Raw genomic sequence first — 21,356 nt, forward strand, 5'->3', positions numbered from 1 at the left:
GATGAAACATCTAGATTTTATTTCAGCAACAGTTCTGAGCAAGGCTCTATGTCTGTGTGATTTGTAATTGTTAGGTATAGGGATATTGAGTATAGATTTAATGAAGAATGTATCTTCTATCTATTAAAATATCTAGATTCCAAGTTTGAAGCTTGTTCCCAATAACAGCACAGCTCTGTCAGGGATGAAACATCTAGATGTTATTTCAGCAACAGTTCCGAGCAAGGCTCTATGTCTGTGTGATTTGTAATTGTTAGGTATAGGGATATTGAGTATAGATTTAATGAAGAATGTATCTTCTATCTATTAAAATATCTAGATTCCAAGTTTGAAGCTTGTTCCCAATAACAGCACAGCTCTGTCAGGGATGAAACATCTAGATGTTATTTCAGCAACAGTTCCGAGCAAGGCTCTGTGTCTGTGTGATTTGTAAATGTTAGGGATAGGGATATTGAGTATAGATTTAAGTATGTATCTTTTATCTATTAAAATATCTAGATTCCAAAACTTGTTCCCAATAACAGCACAGCTCTGTCAGGGATGAAGCATCTAGATGTTATTTCAGCAACAGTTCCAAGCAAGGCTCTGTATCTGTGTGATTTGTAATTGTTAGGATAGGGATATTGAGTATAGATTTAATTAAGTATGTATCTTCTATCTATTAAAATATCTAGATTCCAAGGCTCTGTATCTGTGTGGGAGAAGCTTATTTCCAATAACAGCATCACTGTTATGTATAGAAACTATTGAAACATCCAGATGTTATGTTCCGAAATATCAGCAAGGCTCTGTGTTTGTGTGAGATTTGAAGCTTGCTTGTATCAATATATGGCTTCAACCATCTTGAGTGCCTGAACCTCAAAACTTGTTCCCAATAACAGCATCACTGTTATGTATAGAAATTATGGAAACATCTAGATGTTGTTTCACGGCAACAGTTCCGAAATATCAGCAAGGCTCTGTGTTTGTGTGAGATTTGAAGCTTGTTCCCAATAACAGCACAGTTCTGTTATGTTTAGGAAACATCTAGATGTTATTTCACGGCAATAGTTCCGTGCTTGTAGCAATATCGGCAAGGTTCTGGGTAGGATTTGTAATTGTTAGGGATAGGGTTATGGATATTGAATATAGATTTAATTAAGTATGTATCTTCTATCTACTAAAATATCTATTATAATAATTCTAAACTCAACAAGGCTCTGTGTCTGTGTGGGATTTGAAGCTTGTTCCTAATAACAGCATAGTTCTGTTATTTTCAGTTTCATGCTTGTAGCAATATCGGCAAGGTTCTGGGTGGGATTTGTAATTGTTAGGGATAGAGATATTGAATATAGATTTAATTAAGTATGTATCTTGTATCTATTAAAATATCTAGATAATCACGTGTAATTGAATCTTGTACCTAATAACAGCACTCACAGCTAAAGCGGGTGTTAAGAATATATTTATCTTCTGTGTTTGTGTCTGGATAATTCACAAGACATATCACAGTTTTGTACAGGGATATGGAGTATAGATTTCTGGAAAAATATTATTCAAAATCTGTTACCTATTCATAATAGTATCTGTGTTGGGATATGAAACCTGTTCCCAATAACAACACATCTCTGTCATGTATAGAGATATGGCAATTCTTCCCCACTAACAACACAGCTCTGTCAGGTATGATGATATTAAGTATTTAGGGTATCTGTGTGTGATTTGAAGCCTATTCCAATAACAGTAACACAACTCTGCTATAAAAAGATCAGAAAATTATACCCAAGCAGATTTCAAACAAATATCTTGCCTCTTCCTGCATACAGACCCGAGCCTGGCTATGATGAGAAGAGAATTAAATTACACTTGCAGCAAATATTTATTTACCTTGATTGCTGTCTCTGCTGAAATAATCAGGGCTGCCTGCTGCGGATTGATTCCCAACTGCCAAATTCCTGTGCCTGAAAGCACACTGAGAGGCTGGACAAAACTCTCCCACAGTTGCATATGCCATGCAAATTATTCTGCCCCAGTGCCTCAACAATACAATCATAAGTGCAATCTCTAAATTTTTGCCTTAAAAAATACATGACAAGCTCATTCAAATATATATAGTTGGAATATGATACAAACTCTGGATTGAAATCTTCACCACTGTACAAATTCCCATTATCAGTTGTAACAAATTCAATCTTCTTATATTTAGATATCTTGTTAATAATTTTATTTGAATATTTATAATGTCTCCAATTTAAACTCTGAGATGCAATCATGGGCATCCTATACTCAAAACAATGCTCATAGCAATTGTTGAACCAATAATTGTCAAACAATTTCAACCTTAAAATATAATGGAACCTGTCTGTATAAAAATTAACAAACAATCCGACAATTCTCTTGTATTGTTGTATACAAGCCTTTCAAACTCACTGATAAAGTTGAGATACAGGCATTGGAATGGCCTGTCACTGGCAAGCACCCACTGCATTTCAGTTTCATTCTGCACAGCAAACAGGTCATACTCGGACAGGCCAAAGAATCTAAGCTTTCAATCATCAACAAGTGACTTAGATTTTATGTATTTTGAAATACATCTTCTCTCAAAAAATCCTGTGTCAAGATTATCCATGCAATTAGATATGATACACACTGCCTTCTATAAGTTAATTGCTTGCTGCTGCTGCTGCCTTGTATTCCTCAGACACTGCTTATGTGCTCAGAACTTGTTGTACCTGTTAAACAAAAATAAATATTAGAATTTTGTTATGTTTATTATATAAAATTTCTTGGGGTTCAAATCAAAATTCTATGCTTAATAAAAAAATATCAGTTGGGTTCAGCAGTGTGTTTTGAATATTTAGTGTGTGTGTGTGTGTATGTGTGTGAATATTTTTGGCTTTGGTATTTATATAAAATTTCTTGGGGTTCAAATCAAAACTCTATACTTAATAAAAAATATCAGTTGGGTTCAACAATGTGCTTTGTGTGTGTGTGTGTGTGTGTGTGTGTGTGTGTGTATCGTGGCTTAGTTTTAAGTGTATCCAAAAAATTATCAAGAGGGGCATATTTTTAACAAATTTATGGACAACAATCTGACAGAAGTGCCTTTTATAAGTGTGGACAAATCAATCTGAGGGGGCTCATCATTTCACAGGAACTTCCCGAGGGCATTTTTACAAAAATCTTGGATTAGACGGAGTACCACACTTGAGCAAAAAGCTCATATGGGCATGTTGAGCAAGTTTTAAGTGTAGGCAAATGTGCCTGAGAGGGACTCATCATTTCTTGTCCTGGTTGTATATACTGTGTATGTGGGTGTGGGTGTGTATGTGGGTGGGTGTGGTCAAGGTCAAGGTCAAGGTCATCTCAAGGTCAATGTCAAGGTCAAAATAATCGAAAAAATAATCGAAAAAATAATGGAAAAAAATAATCCAAAAAATAATCGAAAAAATGGTCAAGGTCAAGATCATCTCAAGGTCAAGGTCAAGATCAGTGTGTGTGAGTGTGGGTGGGTGTGTGTGTGTGTGTTAATACGTTTGGTGTAGTTTTAGGTGTGGGCAAAAAAAATATCAAGAGGGGCATATTTTTGACAGGTTTATGGACAACAATCTCACAGAAGTACCTTTTGTAAGTGTAGACAAATCAATCTGAGGGGGGTCATACTTTCTCAGGAAATTCCCGAGGGCATTTTTACAAAAATCTTGGAATAGACAGGGTTCCACACTTGAGCAAAAAGCTCATATGGGCATGTTGAGCTAGTTTTAAGTGTAGGCAAATCTGCCAGAGGGGGGCTCATACTTTCTCGAGTTTATAATAGGGCCAATTACACTACTGTTTTACTATATATTCCCCATGCCTTGAGTTTGCTCCACAGGTCTCTGTTGATGTTATTAGAACGTAGTTGATGGTAAAAGAATGCTTTCTTCTCTTGTCGTTGCACCGTAGTTGTAAAGTTTCTTAATTCCTTGCAGTGTTTCCAGTTGTAATTGGTCTTTTCGCGTTTATATTTTAATAAAGATCTGTCACGGACTTTCGTCAGTAATTTCGTGTTTTCGGATATCCAAGGAACAATTTTTTGCTTAACCGGTTTAGTGTGGAGAGGTGCATGTTTGTCAAAAAGGCGGATAATATTTTTAGAGGTATACTGTACATTATTTCGATGTTGTCGTAGCTATTAATTTGTGCACAATCAATTTATGCAGCATCATGAAAAAATTTCTCCTTTTTGAAATTTAGTAAATTTTGTATGTGACCTATTGTTTTTCTCTTTTCGGTTTTTCAATGGCAACGGTGACACTTACCATGCAGTGATCTGCGTTTCCGATAGGTACGGTTACATTTAATGAATGTACAATGGCAGGGTCATCTGTTATTACGACATCCAGGAATGATTAGCTATTTTCCGTTATTCTATTTGGTATATTAATAATTTACGTAAGACCGACAGAATTAAGAATTGATCTAAAGTATGTTGTCTGCGGTTTGTATGGCAAAAGAAAGTCTACGTTTTTATCTCCTAAAATAAAAAAAAAATGTCAACACGCGGGAAAACTTCAGAGATAGCAGTTTCTAAATGTGATAATATTGTGTAGGATATATTGGGTGCTTTGTATATCCGGATTATTATTCCCAGGGTTGTGTTTCGAATCTTTACAGCTATGTTCATAATTTCAACTTCATCGTTATTTTCATATTTGGTGGATGTTGAAATGACCTTGATATTTAAGTCTTCGCGATTACATAAGATAATACCGCGTCCACCCTTCGTAGTCCTGTCTTTTTTGATGGCTGCTTAACCAGGGATAGCGAAAGATCGTGGGCGTTTCTTTACAGGACCAGCTCTACGTGATTAGGAGGAAATCTAGAGGGCAATGGCGTGTAATTGCTATTAGCTCCTCTAATTTTGTCCTCCATGGAGACCTGACGTTAGCCTGGGCGAGGCTGAGCAGGGGAGGTTGTTCTTTCCTTGAAAGGCGATGACCAGGGAAAGGGAACCGTTTCTTGCGGTTGCGTCACGTGATGTCGTTGACATGGAAGGTATGTTTGCAGAGAGGACCGGACAGGGCTACCAATTGTTGGGATTGGGACCAGTAAAGGTAACTGTTTTTATCAAGGGAGTCGGGTGTTTTTCTTTTAAAAACGACCTCAAAACATTGAATACTATTTGGTGTTTTAAAAATAGAGCAAGCTGGAGGCATGAAACGAAGAGATAGTACGAATACTGACATGCTGTCCCCTTGTAAGAAATAGCCTCACCATACCTGACTCGGTTAGAAGATGACAGCTTCACATTATTAAGCACTTTGTTACACGTAACTTCACTAAACACAAACACACCTACGCAAGACACATAACAGCACACAATAATCAATTACCAAAAGAGAGAATATGAACTTTTCCAGTAATTGGGGAGTGATAAATCGTGGATTAATTTCTGGATGGAATTCTCGAGTAGTAAACACACACGCACAAGTGTTCACACGTTCGTTTCTCGATTCCCCGTTCCATGCATCATTCCCGCCTACATTTGAAAGCCTTTACGTCCATCTCGGTTTCTATGTGCTTGTTTCCTTCGTTGGTCACAACGACGCCTTTCCCATTAACTGTGTAGCAAATGAAGTTCCAGTGTCTTGCCTGGGCTTCCTGGAGCAGTTTCTGGTGTTTCGGTGTAAGAGATTCTGCGATTAGATATTGGCTTCCCTTAAGATTCCTCTTAGGTCGCCACACAGCGTCCCGGTGCTCGTAGGACACGAACTTGACGATTAATGGCCTGCGTCCCTGCTTGACGACGTCTTCCGCCGGTCTCTTAGTTCGAGGAGCTCCAAGACGGTGGCAGCGACTCACGAAATCTTCCGGGACTTTGACATCAAGTTTGTTGGAACATATCTGAGGGCGACTTTGCTTGGATTTTCCTGCGGGGTATCAGGGGCTCCATGGAGTAACAGGCAATTTCTGCGGCTGTATTGATGGAGTTTATCCAGGGCGTATTCTTGGTCAATGATTTGACGTTTGACACTTTCCATAAATGATACGCTACGGTTTGTACACAAGTCAACTGCCTGCTAACAATGGTCAGTATATAAAACAAAGGGAACAGTCATTGTTTCTTCACTCTGCATACAACTACAGCCTATGTGTCTTAGAAAAAAGGTAAAGTACTCCCCTGTGCTTAGCACCACGCCATGAAGGCGTATAGGGCTTGTCTCATCCATTATTGTTAGAGTTATACTTTCTCTTCACTCATGAAGCACCGAACAATGAGCGTCAATATACACTCCTCACAACAGTATGGAATATTGTTATATTAGGCGAAACAAGTTTGGAATAGTTTTGCTTGGCAATATGTGATAAGCACTGTGGCATATGTAGATGAAAAGACGAAAGAAAGAAACCAGAGAGAAACCATGTCTTGTTGAATTCCAAGGCCGTGTCTATCACCTATTATATCATATAAAAACATTCCAAACATTTTGCGAGGAATATATTTCTTCTAAAAAAGTATCTAATCGTGTTACTTAGCAACTGATTATTCAAATATTGCACTAAATCTGAATGCTAGGCTTTCTTACAAGAGATGAAGGTGCTTAACTAGTAAAAAAAAAAATGTTTATTTCTAATACTCACTCACTCAAATTTGAAACCGCTTCCGCGTACCATTAATGCCGCTAGACACTAATGGGTTAACATAATGGGAGAAAATAATACTAATTCTGCGCTGAAGAGAATGTTAGACACAAACGTTGTTCACTCAATATTCTGAGTCACAGTGTGTGCAACCACTAGCGGCTAGCGGGAGCTGTAGATATTAGCTAAAAACACCAAACCTGATTTGCCATACCTACTTAAACTACTCCGGTATGATTTAGTAGCAGAGATAAAGAAAAACCTCCCCAACCTAATTATTTAGTTTGTGTTTGTAAAACACAATGAAACGTGTTATTTATCATACCGCGAGTTTTAATAATAATAACAATAAACAATTACCAATAACGGTTCAAATGGAAATTAAATCGAATTCAGATCAAAGTGGAAGAGCCTATTACAAGTGAAAAAGAAAACATCAGTCAACAGTCTCAATTACAAGGTACATTTTATGAATAACTACATCTCATTACAAAATATGTAGCCAAAGATAATGTAAATTAACGTAGTCCACATGCATGTTTGTTTAAGGAAAACATATATTTAGGTTCTAAACAGTTTCAGGTATGCGGTTGCATCCATAGATATTGTCAGAGTGTAATTACTTGTTCATAATACACATTCGCATCCATTTAGATATTACTCCTTGTGCATACGTGCAAGTACAAAGGCTAGATGATAACAGTATATTTTTAATATTTTCTTTTGAATAGTTATGGTAAATCAAATACAAGATCAAACATAATATAACATATTATTCCTTAAAAACATATTTAAAATAAATACACATCCATTCAGAAATAGTCCCTTCTACATATGTATGGAAGGTAAGGATACTGCTAAAATTATATCTGTCTTATTTGTTGCCTGTTTATACATAATATTTTGAGTATATTCAAGTAACATTTATTTATTTATACATTTATATTTTAGACGACGTTGCTTTGTTTTTATTGGTGTTTCTGGGATCTCGTACGAAACGCAAACCAAAACAAAGTCTTGCAAGAAAGTTTCAGAAGGCACAGTCGATTGTGCATTAGCCACGCCACGACCAATCAAAATGTTGCATATCTCCTGTCAAGTTATGATAATAGCAAGGAACCAAAGCAAAACGCTTCTACCGTGCAATTAGTTAAGTGGCCTATAAAATCACTTGAGAGAACATTAAAAGTTTAAAAGTCTGCTTCATGTTTAGTGAAGCATTAGCTATCAGCGCGTTGAGAACGTTTTAATACGGCTAGGACCATTCGGTAATAAGTCTTTCGTGGGTTTTTAAGGTGAATCTTGGGAGTAAAAAAGATCCGGGATTTGCTGACAGATAAAAATATAAGAACGGACTAATAGACACAACAAGTGCTTACAATTATTTTATAAGCTTTTCGCAATAATATTCCATAAGATGAAACGATAGGATATATCCTTCTTAAAGATACTCTAGGTACGGAAAAATATGTATTTTCTCTTGCATTCTTTTCATCTCTCCCTCTGTACTTATTTCCTCCATTATTCAAATTATTCCCATCCGATTTATTTTGCTTTCTAATACAATTTCTATGTTCGCTTTTCCTATTTCCTTTCGTATTTGCTTTCCTAAAAAACATAGCGGTAAACGTGACGTCACGCAATATTGAAAATATATTCACCAACTTCAGAACACAAATATCTAATTTCGACTTTAAATAAAACGTTATCTGATACAACTAGGCTAAACAATAATTTGAAGCGATATTTCTTGTTCTGGGTCTGATAGAAGACAGTGGCAAAGTAGAATGTTCCATTGATATTACTAGAGACAAGTTATTTGTTTAAAATAAACATTCAGAAACTGCACGATTATATGTTCCATACGTACGTAACAAGGGAAGAAAATATTAAATATTAACTTGTAACTAGCGAATCGTAATTCAAGGTCACGTCAAAGTTGAATATCGGAAACAAGGATTATGACAACATTCTAATGCCATTATCCTACCGTCGCGCTTACTTGATAATATATAACGATTTTAGTTAACGCTTGGTGACCGGTTTTTAAAAATTTACTGAACTGCTGTAATAAAAATCATTCCACCAAGTAAAATAGTTTACGAACAATAGAGAAGCTCGTTCACACTTCATCTTCGTTTGCTTTGTTTGATGAACTTTCTTTTTGCCTTTGTAAGGAGCTAGAAGAAGGAGAAGAACACAATTGAAAGGTTTGTTATAATTTCAGGTGAAGCACACATTAACTAATCGAAATACGTCCCATTGAGCAGGACAGTTTTCCATTATTATCGGTATGTGGATTCTGCCTTGAGCCTCCTGGTTCTCCTTCAACATTAGAAAGAGTCTTCGTATGTGTGTTATCAGGACAAGTTGATCGTACTGTTGTAAGTTAAAATACTAGGTAAATTGCATCACTTCTTTCTCTTGTGATTTGATGTACGTAACTTGATGGAACTTGAAGATTGATTGATTGATTGATTTGCTTTATTTTACTTCGCTTCTTGTTCCACTTTCTGCTAAATTGCGAGGATGGGGATGAAATTGATGAAATTGATGAATAGACACTTACACACATCCATAACCAGGTCGGGATCTCCTGGATCTCAGGACTTGTAGCGCAATGTGCTAACCACTCCTCCACGGGGGACGAGTGTGAAAGAGTTGTGAATTGTAAATAATTTAACTCCACTAACTCCACTTTCATTCGTAGCAACATAGAGTCAGCACCAATTCAGAAAACTTGGACGGAAATTGGTATGGACGAATATAGATTTGCATTTTATGTATTTCATATTTCTAATAACGTAACACCATAGTAAAATCATGAAATGCTTGTAATTCTGATTTTTCTTACATGATTACATTGCAAAATATAATCAAGTAACGTCATTTGTACAAATAATTCTTTGTGCACTGAATATAGCTGGAATTTGCAATATCATCCACAATCAGTAATAGTCTGTGCTCGTTGACATAATCACACTACGAAATGAAGAAACGGCGATACAGTCGGCAAACGTATGGCAAACGTAGCAAACATATTGTGTAGAAAAATGTATCAATAAATATGTTAAATCATAAATACTGTCAATATCATTAATCTGTAAGTCAACATGCCAGCTGATATTTTTGGAAATATCATTAGAAAATCACCACAATTCAGGTAAAAATACTATAAAAATGTTTAAGTTCCTATTTTAAGTTACAATTGAAGCATTCCACCGAATGACGTTGTATGGCACTTTTAGGAATGTGCTGAGTTACGAGTGGAATCATGCTGCGGCCCTGCGACTACGGGCTACAAACTGGCCAGTTATAAGGTCAGATGTTGCTTAAGGATTGATACTGTGCTTGCATAAGGTTTTTTTATTGTAGTACAGTAACATATTACAGGTTTTATCCGTTGTTTTCGCAATCACCGAAATGTGCCATACAGCCATATTCGGTGGAATGCTTTAATTCAGAATGATTTCGTTTCACTGGAAAAAAATGTAACATATTTTTATTAGTTTCATTAACAAACTACACAAATGTTGCCATAGTAATTACAGTATCAGAAACAGAAACTGAAAAATTTATGCTTGCTATCACCACCCTCAGTACTATCACATATCATTTAGATACCTGTTAAAAAGATTCCTCCACAATTGTAAGTGCTAAGGGTTGACAATTTAAGTACCTTAACATTATATCTTAGCATAGTCAGAAGTGTTTTATGGGGCGTAAGAAAAATAAATGTTATTTTCAATAGTATAATGATGAAACTCACACAGAACTTTTGATTGTATATCACATTTTATCTTATATAAAAAAGATATTTCAAACAACAATTCAATCAGTAAATTGTATGATATTTGAAATATAAGTCTGATTAACATTAATAACTGTAAATACAAATACAAATATACTTATCCAGGCCAACAACACGTATTCCACAATCAGATTGTAGTTCTTTTATTGTTTTAGGGTTGGTTCAAAGTTTTAATTCTTACTTTTACGTTAAAAATAGTATCCATGAATCAGCAATTCGCATGAGGGAAATTCTAAATGGAATTGAACGCGACGGGACATGATTAGTAGATATCGGTTAAATCTGAAATATCGGTCTGTGTAATGATAGTATTAATCACAAAATGAAGAAATAGTGCTCACAAGAAAAACAATTAACTAAGACATACAGGGTTAGTCAAAAGAATCGGACATGTTAGTAATAAAGAGACCCGTGGACGGAGAAAAATCACATGCTGCAAGTGGGTATTGGTGCGGAAACTACAATGAATGAGGGTGTGGATATCATGGCAGCCATCTTGGATTCAACCATATTGGATATCACACAATATTTTCAAATGGAATAGCGTATGTATGACACATCAATTTAGTCTAGAATCGTTCCACAAATGACAATCCGAACTCATTTTGGACCTATCGCCATTCGTGGAAGAGATAGGGTGTACTACGTTAGACTGCAAAAAATGTGATTTGTGAAAGGATTGTTTACTGTATTCTTGTGGGTAACTGTGCACTGCAACTAAACAGAGAGCATGCACAGGAAAACATGATATTGACTTGCAGAATGCCTCAAAGCAAGTGCTCACACTGCTTCCCTTCGACTGTCTGACAATGCTATGTCAACCGACCGTAAAAACTGCAAGGTGCACGTTGTAGCGTATCCCGAGACAGTCCTCTTGTTTTGTCCACAATGCGATTCTGTAGATCATTCAGGTAGTGTGGTGTGATGCGATACACTTTGTCCTTCATGTGCCCCCATAGGAAGTAATAAAGGGGCGATATATCGTGAGATCTATCGTCGATCATACGTCGTCTTATAATCCATCGTTGTGGAAAGGTTTCATGTAAGTATTGTCGAACACCCCGTTCATAGCGCTCCGTCCTGTTGGAACTAAACACGATTAAAGTCCCGTGCATGGCAGGGAAAAACTGCTCACGAAGCATTGTCAAATACTTCTCATCTGTCAGATTGCCGTCAATGACGAAAGGGCCAAGAATAATGCCTGTTATCATTCCTACCCAAACATTTAGTTTCTGTTGATACTGGGTATGATGTACCATCATCCAATGCGGGTTTTCATCGCTCCAATAGTTACAGTTATGTCGGTTCACATGTCTGTTTAACATAAATATCACTTCATCAGAGAATACAATGTCATTGAGATGAATACTATCGTTATCGATATTTCGCATCATTACTTCGCAAACTTTAATACGGCGATCACAGTCATCTCTCGTCACTTCGTGCCTAAACTCACTTTGTAGGGTTTAAACTTACTACACACTCAAATTCGTTGCACTGAACTCTGGGAAATGTCCAGCATGTTGGGGTGATATATCGGGAAATCGGTTTTCCTCAGTTTCCCCAGGCGGACGCCGGGATGGTACCTTACTTCGAGGCTGTTACTTCTACTTATCTCCGTTTCTTCCTTTCCTGCCTTTAGTCCTTTCCCCGGGTTGCTTTGATAGTTTGTTGAAAATAACATAATATCGCAAATTAGCGAATTAAAGAATGCCAGTCTAAACAATTCTTCCTTACAACAGAGTAATATACTCTTTTGTAGCTAACAATCCTATTTGACGAATTAAGAGCATCATTACTTTCCCTTCTACGGACAGCAATAACAGTATTCGTTTGGATATGGACTCTACCTGTACACATCCCTTGTAAATTGCAGTCATCTTCCTCGAAGATCAGTTGCATTTGTTATCGTCCTTGCGAAAGTTCTGCATGTCGCTCATGTTGGTGAGTGTTGTGCCAAAGGAAGAAGATTTGTGTCCGTATCAGTGGTCAAAATGGAGCTCAGTGAACGAGAACGTATTACGTTATTAATGATGCGTGGCTATGGAGATCGCAAGCGATCGTATACCGAGGTGAGACAGTTATTTAATGCTACGTTCCATGAACGTAACCCAATTTCGAAGTCAACCGTCGAAAGAAGCATTCGACGTTTTGCAGCAAGTGGAAGTGTTAGGGACCGTGTGCGATCAGGAAGGCCGAAATCGTGTAGCGACCAGGCAGTTTCTTTGGATGTGTTACAATCTTCTGTGGAAAATCCGCATATATTGGCAACCAGCGTTGCCAGGATTACTTTATGGAGGCACATAAAGGACAAAGTGTATTGCACCAAACCACACTACCTGAATGATCTACAGAGTCGCATTGCGGACGAAACAAGAGGACTGTCTCGGGATACGCTACAACGTGCACCTTGCAGTTTTTACGGTCGGTTGACATAGCATTGTCAGACAGTCGAAGGGAAGCAGTGTGAGCACTTGCTTTGAGGCATTCTGCAAGTCAATATCATGTTTTCCTGTGCATGCTCTCTGTTTAGTTGCAGTGCACAGTTACCCACAAGAATACAGTAAACAATTCTTTCAGACAAATCTCATTTTTTGCAGTCTAACGTAGTACACCCTATCTCTTCCACGAATGGCGATAGGTCCAAAATGAGTTTGGATTGTCATTTGTGGAACGATTCTAGACTAAATTGATGTGTCATACATACGCTATTCCATTTGAAAATATTGTGTGATATCCAATATGGCTGAATGCAAGATGACTGCCATGCTGGCCACACCCCCATTCTATGCAGTTTCCGCAAAAATTCTCACTTGCAAGATGTGATTTTCCTCCGTCCACGGTTCTCGTTATAACTTGCCTGTTGCGATACTTTTGACTAACCCTGTATAATACTAATATTAAATTAAATTAAACTTAATTATATTATCAATACTACTAGGACAGAGACGATCACTTCAGACATCACCGATTACACAAAACCAAAGTAAAATGTGAACCCAACGTCTGCCAGAGCAAAAGCGAGAATCCTGCATACAACGCGAGAGACTTCCCTTCCTTCGTCCACATGACTTGTGACGTAATACATAACGATAAAGAAGGAAACGAATAACAACTAGCCCACAATCTGATGCAGGTTTTTTGCAACCAAGGAATATAGTTACATTACGTATATTTATCGTTTGCTTTAATGAGACTGTTCAAATATTTAGCACGGGCATTGATTTCTATTAGATATATATATCTATGTGCACGGTGCCATAAACCATGTCAAAAATTTACCCATGGACAAAATGGTATTATACAGAGTGTCCGAAAAGTCACGCAACCCGGTGAATACGACCGTATAACGGAATAGCGAAAAGGGAATAAGACGAAACGCTTTCTGCCAAGAGAATGCCCTGTATATTGGGAAAATTTAGAGAGACAAACATATGAAGGAACAGGCATTCGTGTACTAATGAGGTGCCATTTCGATTGTTAGAGTGAGATGGATCAGTGGAGTGTACAGCATCGTGCCTTTGTTGTGGAAAGTTATTTCAAGAATAATGACTCTGTAATTACTAGCCAGCGTCTATTTAGGTAAAATTTCAACATGGGCCGTCATGGGAAAGTTCCAGATAGACGGACCATTCTGAGGTGGGTTAGTGCATTTCGATTAACGGCCGCTGCGTATAATCGTAAACCAGGAAGAAGTGAAAGAACTGTGCGGACACCAGAAGCCGTGGAAAATGTTCGTGCTGCAATATTGCGTAGCCCAAAAAAATCTGCCCGCCAACATTCGCAAAATTTGCAAATGTCATTCAGGAGAATATTGCATGAAGATCTCCATTTTCACCCACATAAGCTGCAGATTGTGCAGGAAATTAAGCCTAGCGATTGGGTTTCACGAGAAACATTCTGCTTAACGATGCGTGATCTCCTTCGCCAAAATTCCGAAATGTTGGACACCATCATGATGTCAGATGAAGCTCATTTCGAGTTATGTGGTACAGTGAATAAACAGAATTTGCGTTATTGGAGTGATGTAAGCCCACATGAACTGCACATCAAGCCATTGCATAGTTCTCGTGTCACAGTGTGGTGAGGAATTCCTTCCTTTGGGATTATTGGCCCTTATTTTTTTCGAGAATAAACATCGGTCAGGCTGTAACTGTCACGAGTGAACGCTACCTAATTATGCTGCAAGACTTCGTTCTTCCTCAACTAGGGATGTTGAATGTGGATATGGAACAATTATGATTTCAACAAGAAGGTGCAACCTCGCATACAGCCAGAAATTGCATGGCTTTTTTGCGACAGACATTCCCAGGAAGAGTAATTTCCCGTTTCGGTGACATCTCCTGACCGCCACGGTCACCCGATCTGTCATGTGCCGACTTTTCCCTTTGGGAGTACCTGAAGCAAGAAGTTTCCCGAACACGTTGTGACACCATTCCTGAGTTGAAGGACCGCATAAGAACTGCCGTCGGCAATATCCCAGGGAATATGTTACGACGAGTTATGGAAAGCTTCCAATGTCGCCTGGATGAATGTATTGTGCAGAGGGGGCATCATTTGAGAGGGGTTATATTCAAACATTAATCCACCCAATTGGACAATGACTTACACTTTATCAAATGGCATACTTTTAACTATTAATTTACATAATAACTAATAAATAAAATGCATTTACTTCCTCATGGTGTGCTATTAATATCCTACTATGAACGCTGCCGCACCCTGTACTTCGATCCAACATGGCGGCCAAGACATTTTTATTTATATTTGCCAAGTAGGTGTTAGTAGTGTAATTGATACTACAACCAGCACCACTTACAAGTGTACAAATGATGAGCTCATTTGATTAAACAGCCCGATTTTCCCACACTTAAAATTATGCCAAGATGCCCTTATTCCCCAATTCTTCAAGTGTGATATGCTCTTAATTATAAGAATTTTGAATCCTAGTGTACAAATGATGAGCCCCCTCAGATTGATTTGCCTACACTTATAAAAGGCACTTCTGTGAGATTGTTGTCCATCAATTTGTTAAAAATATGCCCCTCTTGATATTTTTTTTGCCCACACCTAAAACTAGGCCAAACGTATTAACACACACTCACACCCACCCACCCACCCACCCACATACACCCACCCACACACACCCCTCACACACACACACACACACACACACACACACACATATTTACTTCCGGTTTAGGTTCAATTGGGCACCAGGCTCAACTTGTATATCTAGTACTAAAACAATGTAATTCTTCTAGAATTGCTCTGTGACTCTCTCATTTCTTACATCATAAACATATGATTTTTCACCTATGAGAATAACACTACATATAGTGTCATCAGGGAGTGTATGGTGAAATTCACAGATAATTTTAATGTTTGTCCTGTCATTAACCACAACTTGTTTCCTTTTTGAAGTGTTGATGACAAACATGGGTCTCTGTGTTTTGAATTCATCTGGTGTGTAATACATGTCAGTATTGCCAGTAGTGACCCTTTTGTATGCTGTAAATGCTTCATATAATTTAAGGAAATCATCCTTGGAAATGTCTAAATTATAATTTTCTCTAGGAAATACCTCATTTTTACCATTTTTAAGATATATGTTCTTGATGTTGCAGTTATCAAATCTACTTGAAATTTTTTCCTGATTATTGTGCCTTCCAGTCTGAAACAGAACCACCACAAAATCCGGCATGTCATATTGTATACTGGGGAATGAATTTGTAGCATCAAACTCATAATAAGTACCAGTTGCAGGTTTTTGTACACATTGATATGTATAAAATTGTAAAGGAATCTGTGGATTTTTTATTATATCTGCTTTGTATTTAAGAGCATAACTGGCTTCATATTCAACAACTGGGATTCTTATCTCCATAGTCTGAATAATGCACTTGCCCTCATCAGGTAGGGTATTGGGCAGAGCTTCCCCTGTAGAGTTTAATGTGCTGTACCTCATCAAAGCATTATTATCATTGGCAGCTCTTCTAAATGTAATTCTTAAACCACCCTTCAACATAATATCTTTGTAATCTGAGAAGAATCCTGGCAACAGGCGCATAGGGAACAGCACTGTGTGGCTCTTAGATATATATTTTTATCACCAGCCTCAAATCCACCTATTTTGTAGTATAATGCCTCGGTTTTGGATAATTTTAGTGTGGCCAAAGCTGTGGAGGTAATGCCGGGATAATCCACTCTGTTTATAACAACACCATGTTTTCTGATCTCAATTTCAGAGAACAGATGCGGAACAAAATTATCCACCAATTTTATATTTGAATTTGCCGGATAATCTGTACCATCGAGCTTTACAACATCAAATTTGATGTATAGATCTGCTCTGTGGGGGTGTATAAAGCCATCCCCTACATCAAGATCAACCTCAATTTCTGTGTTGGGTTGATTTAAATTTGCAAATGTACTCCTGTTTGGGGGGAATGATTGTAGCTCATTACTCTCAATATTTTCCATTTTTTTTGTATGTATTTTTATTTAAATATTAATATCTATGATTGCAGTTGTTGTGGCTCCAGCAAAATTAATTATTTCTTCTTTTTCATTAGTGACCATCAATTCAATATAATCTATTCTATTATGGCACACAGGAAAATATAATGTTGGGGATGGAGTGTAGATGATTGGCTCCATAAATTCAGAATTAGGTTTGAATGTTGCAATGATGCCAGTTTGTTTGTGAGTGCCTATGCCATTTGATTTGGTGATCATACCCTCGGCCACATTACAGTGAATATTCAGAGTCTCTATGGCTAAGAATTTAGGTATATTAATAGCAGTGTGTTTGATGGCTGGTTCAAGTTTTGTGTTGTTCTCAAAGCCTAACAGCTCTCCTATAGTACCCAGATCCACTGTTTCTGTAGCTGATACAATCTCTACTCTGTGAGTGACAGAATTTTGACTTAATACTATACCTCTGGGTAATTGAGCATTTAGAGTGGACAGATTATATTGCCCTGGAGTGATGACAATTTTTTGATCCCCTACTGCAATTTTGTTGTTGTGGTGTGTAATATTAGGGATCAAGTACATGCCATAAAATGCTCTGAGAGCTATTGTTTTGGGTTACACTATATCATCATGTAATTTGAGTTTCAATATTGAATTTTGGCTGGTGAGATGGAATACCCCCATGATGTTTAAAATACCACAGGGCTTTTTGAAAATTTTCAATTGATGGTTTATTTATTTGAGACATATATCTAAGAACAGATAAACACAAATGTCCACAATTAACATCTTTGACGTTTTGAACACGGGCATTATTGTAATAAAGATTAGTTGATTTTAGATATTTTACTAAATTTTCAGGTGGAACACCTCCAAATGAATCAAGCACAAATGCCTCATTGTTTAAATATTTAAGATAACAAATCCAGTGAGTGCCCTGATTTTTGTACTTATCCAAATTAACAATGCCACACTCTTTGTTGAATGGTTGTTCTGGTAAAGAATCAGACATGTACACACCTCTAAAATCTTTTATGCCCAGTGGCTTGATTAAAGCTTCAATATCTTGGTTTGTAAGCGGCTCTTGTTTTTTTTAAACTTATTCATGGCTCTCTTAACACCTTTGCCTTGTTTCTCCATGGCCAGGTTATGGCGCTTTATTTCATCTAATTCTGCCTTATTTTTCTTGGCATCTATTACTGTTTTTGCTATGGCAGCTGATCCCCCAGCCAAGCTCCCAACAGCCCCAAGTGCTGCTAAGATGGCCGGGATAGTAAATATGAAACCCCCCACATGTGATTTTTTTCTAGATTGTTGTAATTTTTTTAATTGGGGGGTACTAAGCAACAATTTCATACCATGGCCCTTGGCAAGACAAGAGCTTTTTTTCTTGCGCTGCTTTTTGGTTAAAAGGCTATCAATAGTTTTAAGAGATTTAAGACCTGCATAAGGTATTTGATACATAACACCCTTGGCCTTCATTGTAGGTTTATTATATACATATTCACAGCCCCCACCCCAGTTTTTGTTTGGTGTTCATAGCTATGGTGGTCCCCAATGCTGATATTTTTTCACTCAAAGAAGCATCTTTGCTTACAAATCTACCAAATGCAGCCTCTTCTAATTTCTTGTCTGCAACATGTCTCTTGTCAAGATCAGAATGTGTGTTGTATGCTATGTCATGGTCTCTACAAGCAGCATCTAGGGGATTAGCACCAGGATCACCCCTGTTTAATCTATGGTCCAATTTTGTGCCTGGACCACAATACTGATAGCCTGGAATATGTAGTTCAAATGGCAGCTTGTTTATAATGTCATTCACCAACCCCCGACCCTCAGAAATATTCCAAAATTTAGGTGGTAGAGTATTAATAATTTTTATAAGATATCCAATCCCCTTAGTGTCATTCACTATAAAATTAGACAATTTTGTGCTTATCATGTCCATAATTCCAACCTTTTCATTGTAAAAATTGTGGTTGCTAGCATTTTCCTCCCCAGCTATCACCAATAACCTATCTACAAGTTTCCTGACATCATCAACACAGACAAATTCTTTAGGCAGGGTGTTGTATTGTGTGATTCCACTGCCAGTCTTAATTTGTGACCATATGGGCTTGATTAAATTGTTGTATTTTGCTCCACTGCTAGACTTGACTCTTTTTTGTGTGGGATCAATGTTCTGGTATAGAGCATCTGATTTTATTAATATTTCTTTGTAATGCTCATAATCTTGATCTGTATAGCTGCCAGGCCTTTTCCTAGTCAACAGTTCCCACAATCCAGGTGTGTTGGGATATTTAACAAAACCACCTTTTTCTCCAAGATGAGATTCTGAATATACAATGATATCATCTCCCATAAATGTTACTCTGAAATTGCCAATTCTATGTATGATGCTACCATCACGCTCTGTGTCAGCATATAAGCCAAAGACCTCATCTTTGTTGTCTTTAGGTGTGCTTAAATATTTTTGAGCAAGAAGACCCAATTTAATAGGATCCTGAGTAGCTTCAATTCTTCGAGGAGCAACAGGACTAGGTGTATGAATACTGGAAAGTGGGGTGATTGGATAATATAATATGTTCCTTGCAGCTACAGGTACAAGCTCAATGATCAAATTTTGATTTTGCTCTGTAACTGTTTTGATATTTTTACCTAATTCACTAATATCATCAATAATAGGTTGCTCTGTTTGTTTGTGTTGTTCATAAATTCCTCGGTTCTCTGATTTCCATCCCTTAAATCTTCTTACAAGATAATCTCTTAATTTAAGATCATCAACGATTGGCCTTTTCATGCTTATTTATATATGTTTCAATGTCTAGAAAATTGTTGATTTTATTTCTGTATTTGCCACTATTGGGTTTTCTTGTCATATCAATTGTGACAAACCCATAACTGTTTTGATTCCAGCACCTACTGCAAAACTTGGAAAAATTATTGTAGCTCAAGTCCCCACCTACATATTCATCATGTATGTGTTTGAGGTTGGTATGATCTTGATGAAACACACATATAAAATTGCTGTTGTCTCGGATCAGCTGCTTCGGAATTTTAGAAAAATTCTTTGCCAGGTAGAAAAAATCAATGTTTTTTAGTAGTGTAATTGACTGTATTATAAACTCAGGAAAGTATGAACCCCCCTCAGATTGATTTGTCTACACTTAAAACTTGCTCAACATGCCCATATGAGCTTTTTGCTCAAGTGTGGAACCCCGTCTAATCCAAGATTTTTGTAAAAATGCGCTCGGGAATTTCCTGAGAAAGTATGACCCCCCTCAGATTGATTTGTCCACACTTACAAAAGGCACTTCTGTGAGATTGTTGTCCATAAACCTGTCAAAAATATGCCCCTCTTGATATTTTTTTTGGCCACACCTAAAACTACGCCAAACGTATTAACACACCCACACCCACCCACCCACACACACACACACACACACACACACACACACACACACACACACACACACACAAAGCACATTGTAGAACCCAACTGATATTTTTTATTAAGTATAGAGTTTTGATTTGAACCCCAAGAAATTTTATATAAATACCAAAGCCAAAAATATTCACACACATACACACATACAAATCACACTGCTGAACCCAACTGATATTTTTTATTAAGCATAGAATTTTGATTTGAATCCCAAGAAATTGTATATAATAAACAACAACAAAAATGCAAAATCAAAAATATTGTAATCAAAAGGAAGCATGAAACACCTGTTAATGCTGGACCAGCAAAGCAGCCACGCTATGAACCCATCCATAGCAGTTTTAATGGCCAATTAAGGGATTACCGGTTTGTATCAGAGCCAAAATGTGGAATTAAGACTTTTTTGAACAGTATAAATCCTGATGTGCAGGCAATTCTAAATGCACAAAATGGCTCTTATAAGCTGTCCCTCAAATTGTTTACACAATATAAGAAGCCAAATGGCACAACATTTACACAGCCCCACATAACAGAAACTGTACCGGTATATTCAAATGCAAATTCAGACAAAATAATAAGCAGTTTAATAGATCAATTGAATATTAAACACTCTGAATTTGCGGGAAAAGAGTCAGGATGGAGCCTATGCGGATCTCCACACAAGTTATATGTTAATATTTCTGAATTCAACCCATTACAAGGATCTACATATTTGTTATTACCAGCCAATATTAAAAACAAAAGAGCCGTGGTCAATATTGAAAAAACCGACCAGAAATGCTTTTTGTGGTGTATTTTAGCTGCTTTGTATCCAGTTTTAAGGCATCCTGAGAGAATAAGTTATTATAAACAGCATGAACATATTTTTAATGAGGCAATGGAGGGTTTAGAATATCCAATGTCTGTTCAGAATATTGATAAATTTGAAAAAAGGCCAGGCACATCAATGGCAGACAATTATCTATTAATGTATTTACTTGTTCTACCCGTGACAATTGCTTGATAGATCCTCTCAGAATC

At 37.2% G+C, this 21,356-nt stretch overlaps 1 long non-coding RNA gene across 2 annotated transcripts in view; it reads left to right on the forward strand.

Moving 5' to 3' along the window:
* Positions 1 to 8,792: 8,792 nt before the first annotated feature.
* The window catches only part of LOC146004783 (uncharacterized), a 58,528-nt gene continuing 45,964 nt past the window's right edge, over positions 8,793 to 21,356 (forward strand). The window contains exon 1 of one of the 2 annotated variants that reach the window (XR_014443965.1): positions 8,793 to 8,813. This is a non-coding gene — a long non-coding RNA (uncharacterized LOC146004783). Of the gene's footprint in view, positions 8,814 to 8,860; positions 8,988 to 21,356 lie in introns of those variants that run through there. The other variant, XR_014443964.1, reaches the window with a different exon arrangement.

The sequence above is a fragment of the Lepisma saccharinum genome, chromosome 22 (genome assembly GCF_977018435.1).
Source record: "Lepisma saccharinum chromosome 22, izLepSacc3.1, whole genome shotgun sequence".
NCBI lineage: Eukaryota > Metazoa > Arthropoda > Insecta > Zygentoma > Lepismatidae > Lepisma > Lepisma saccharinum.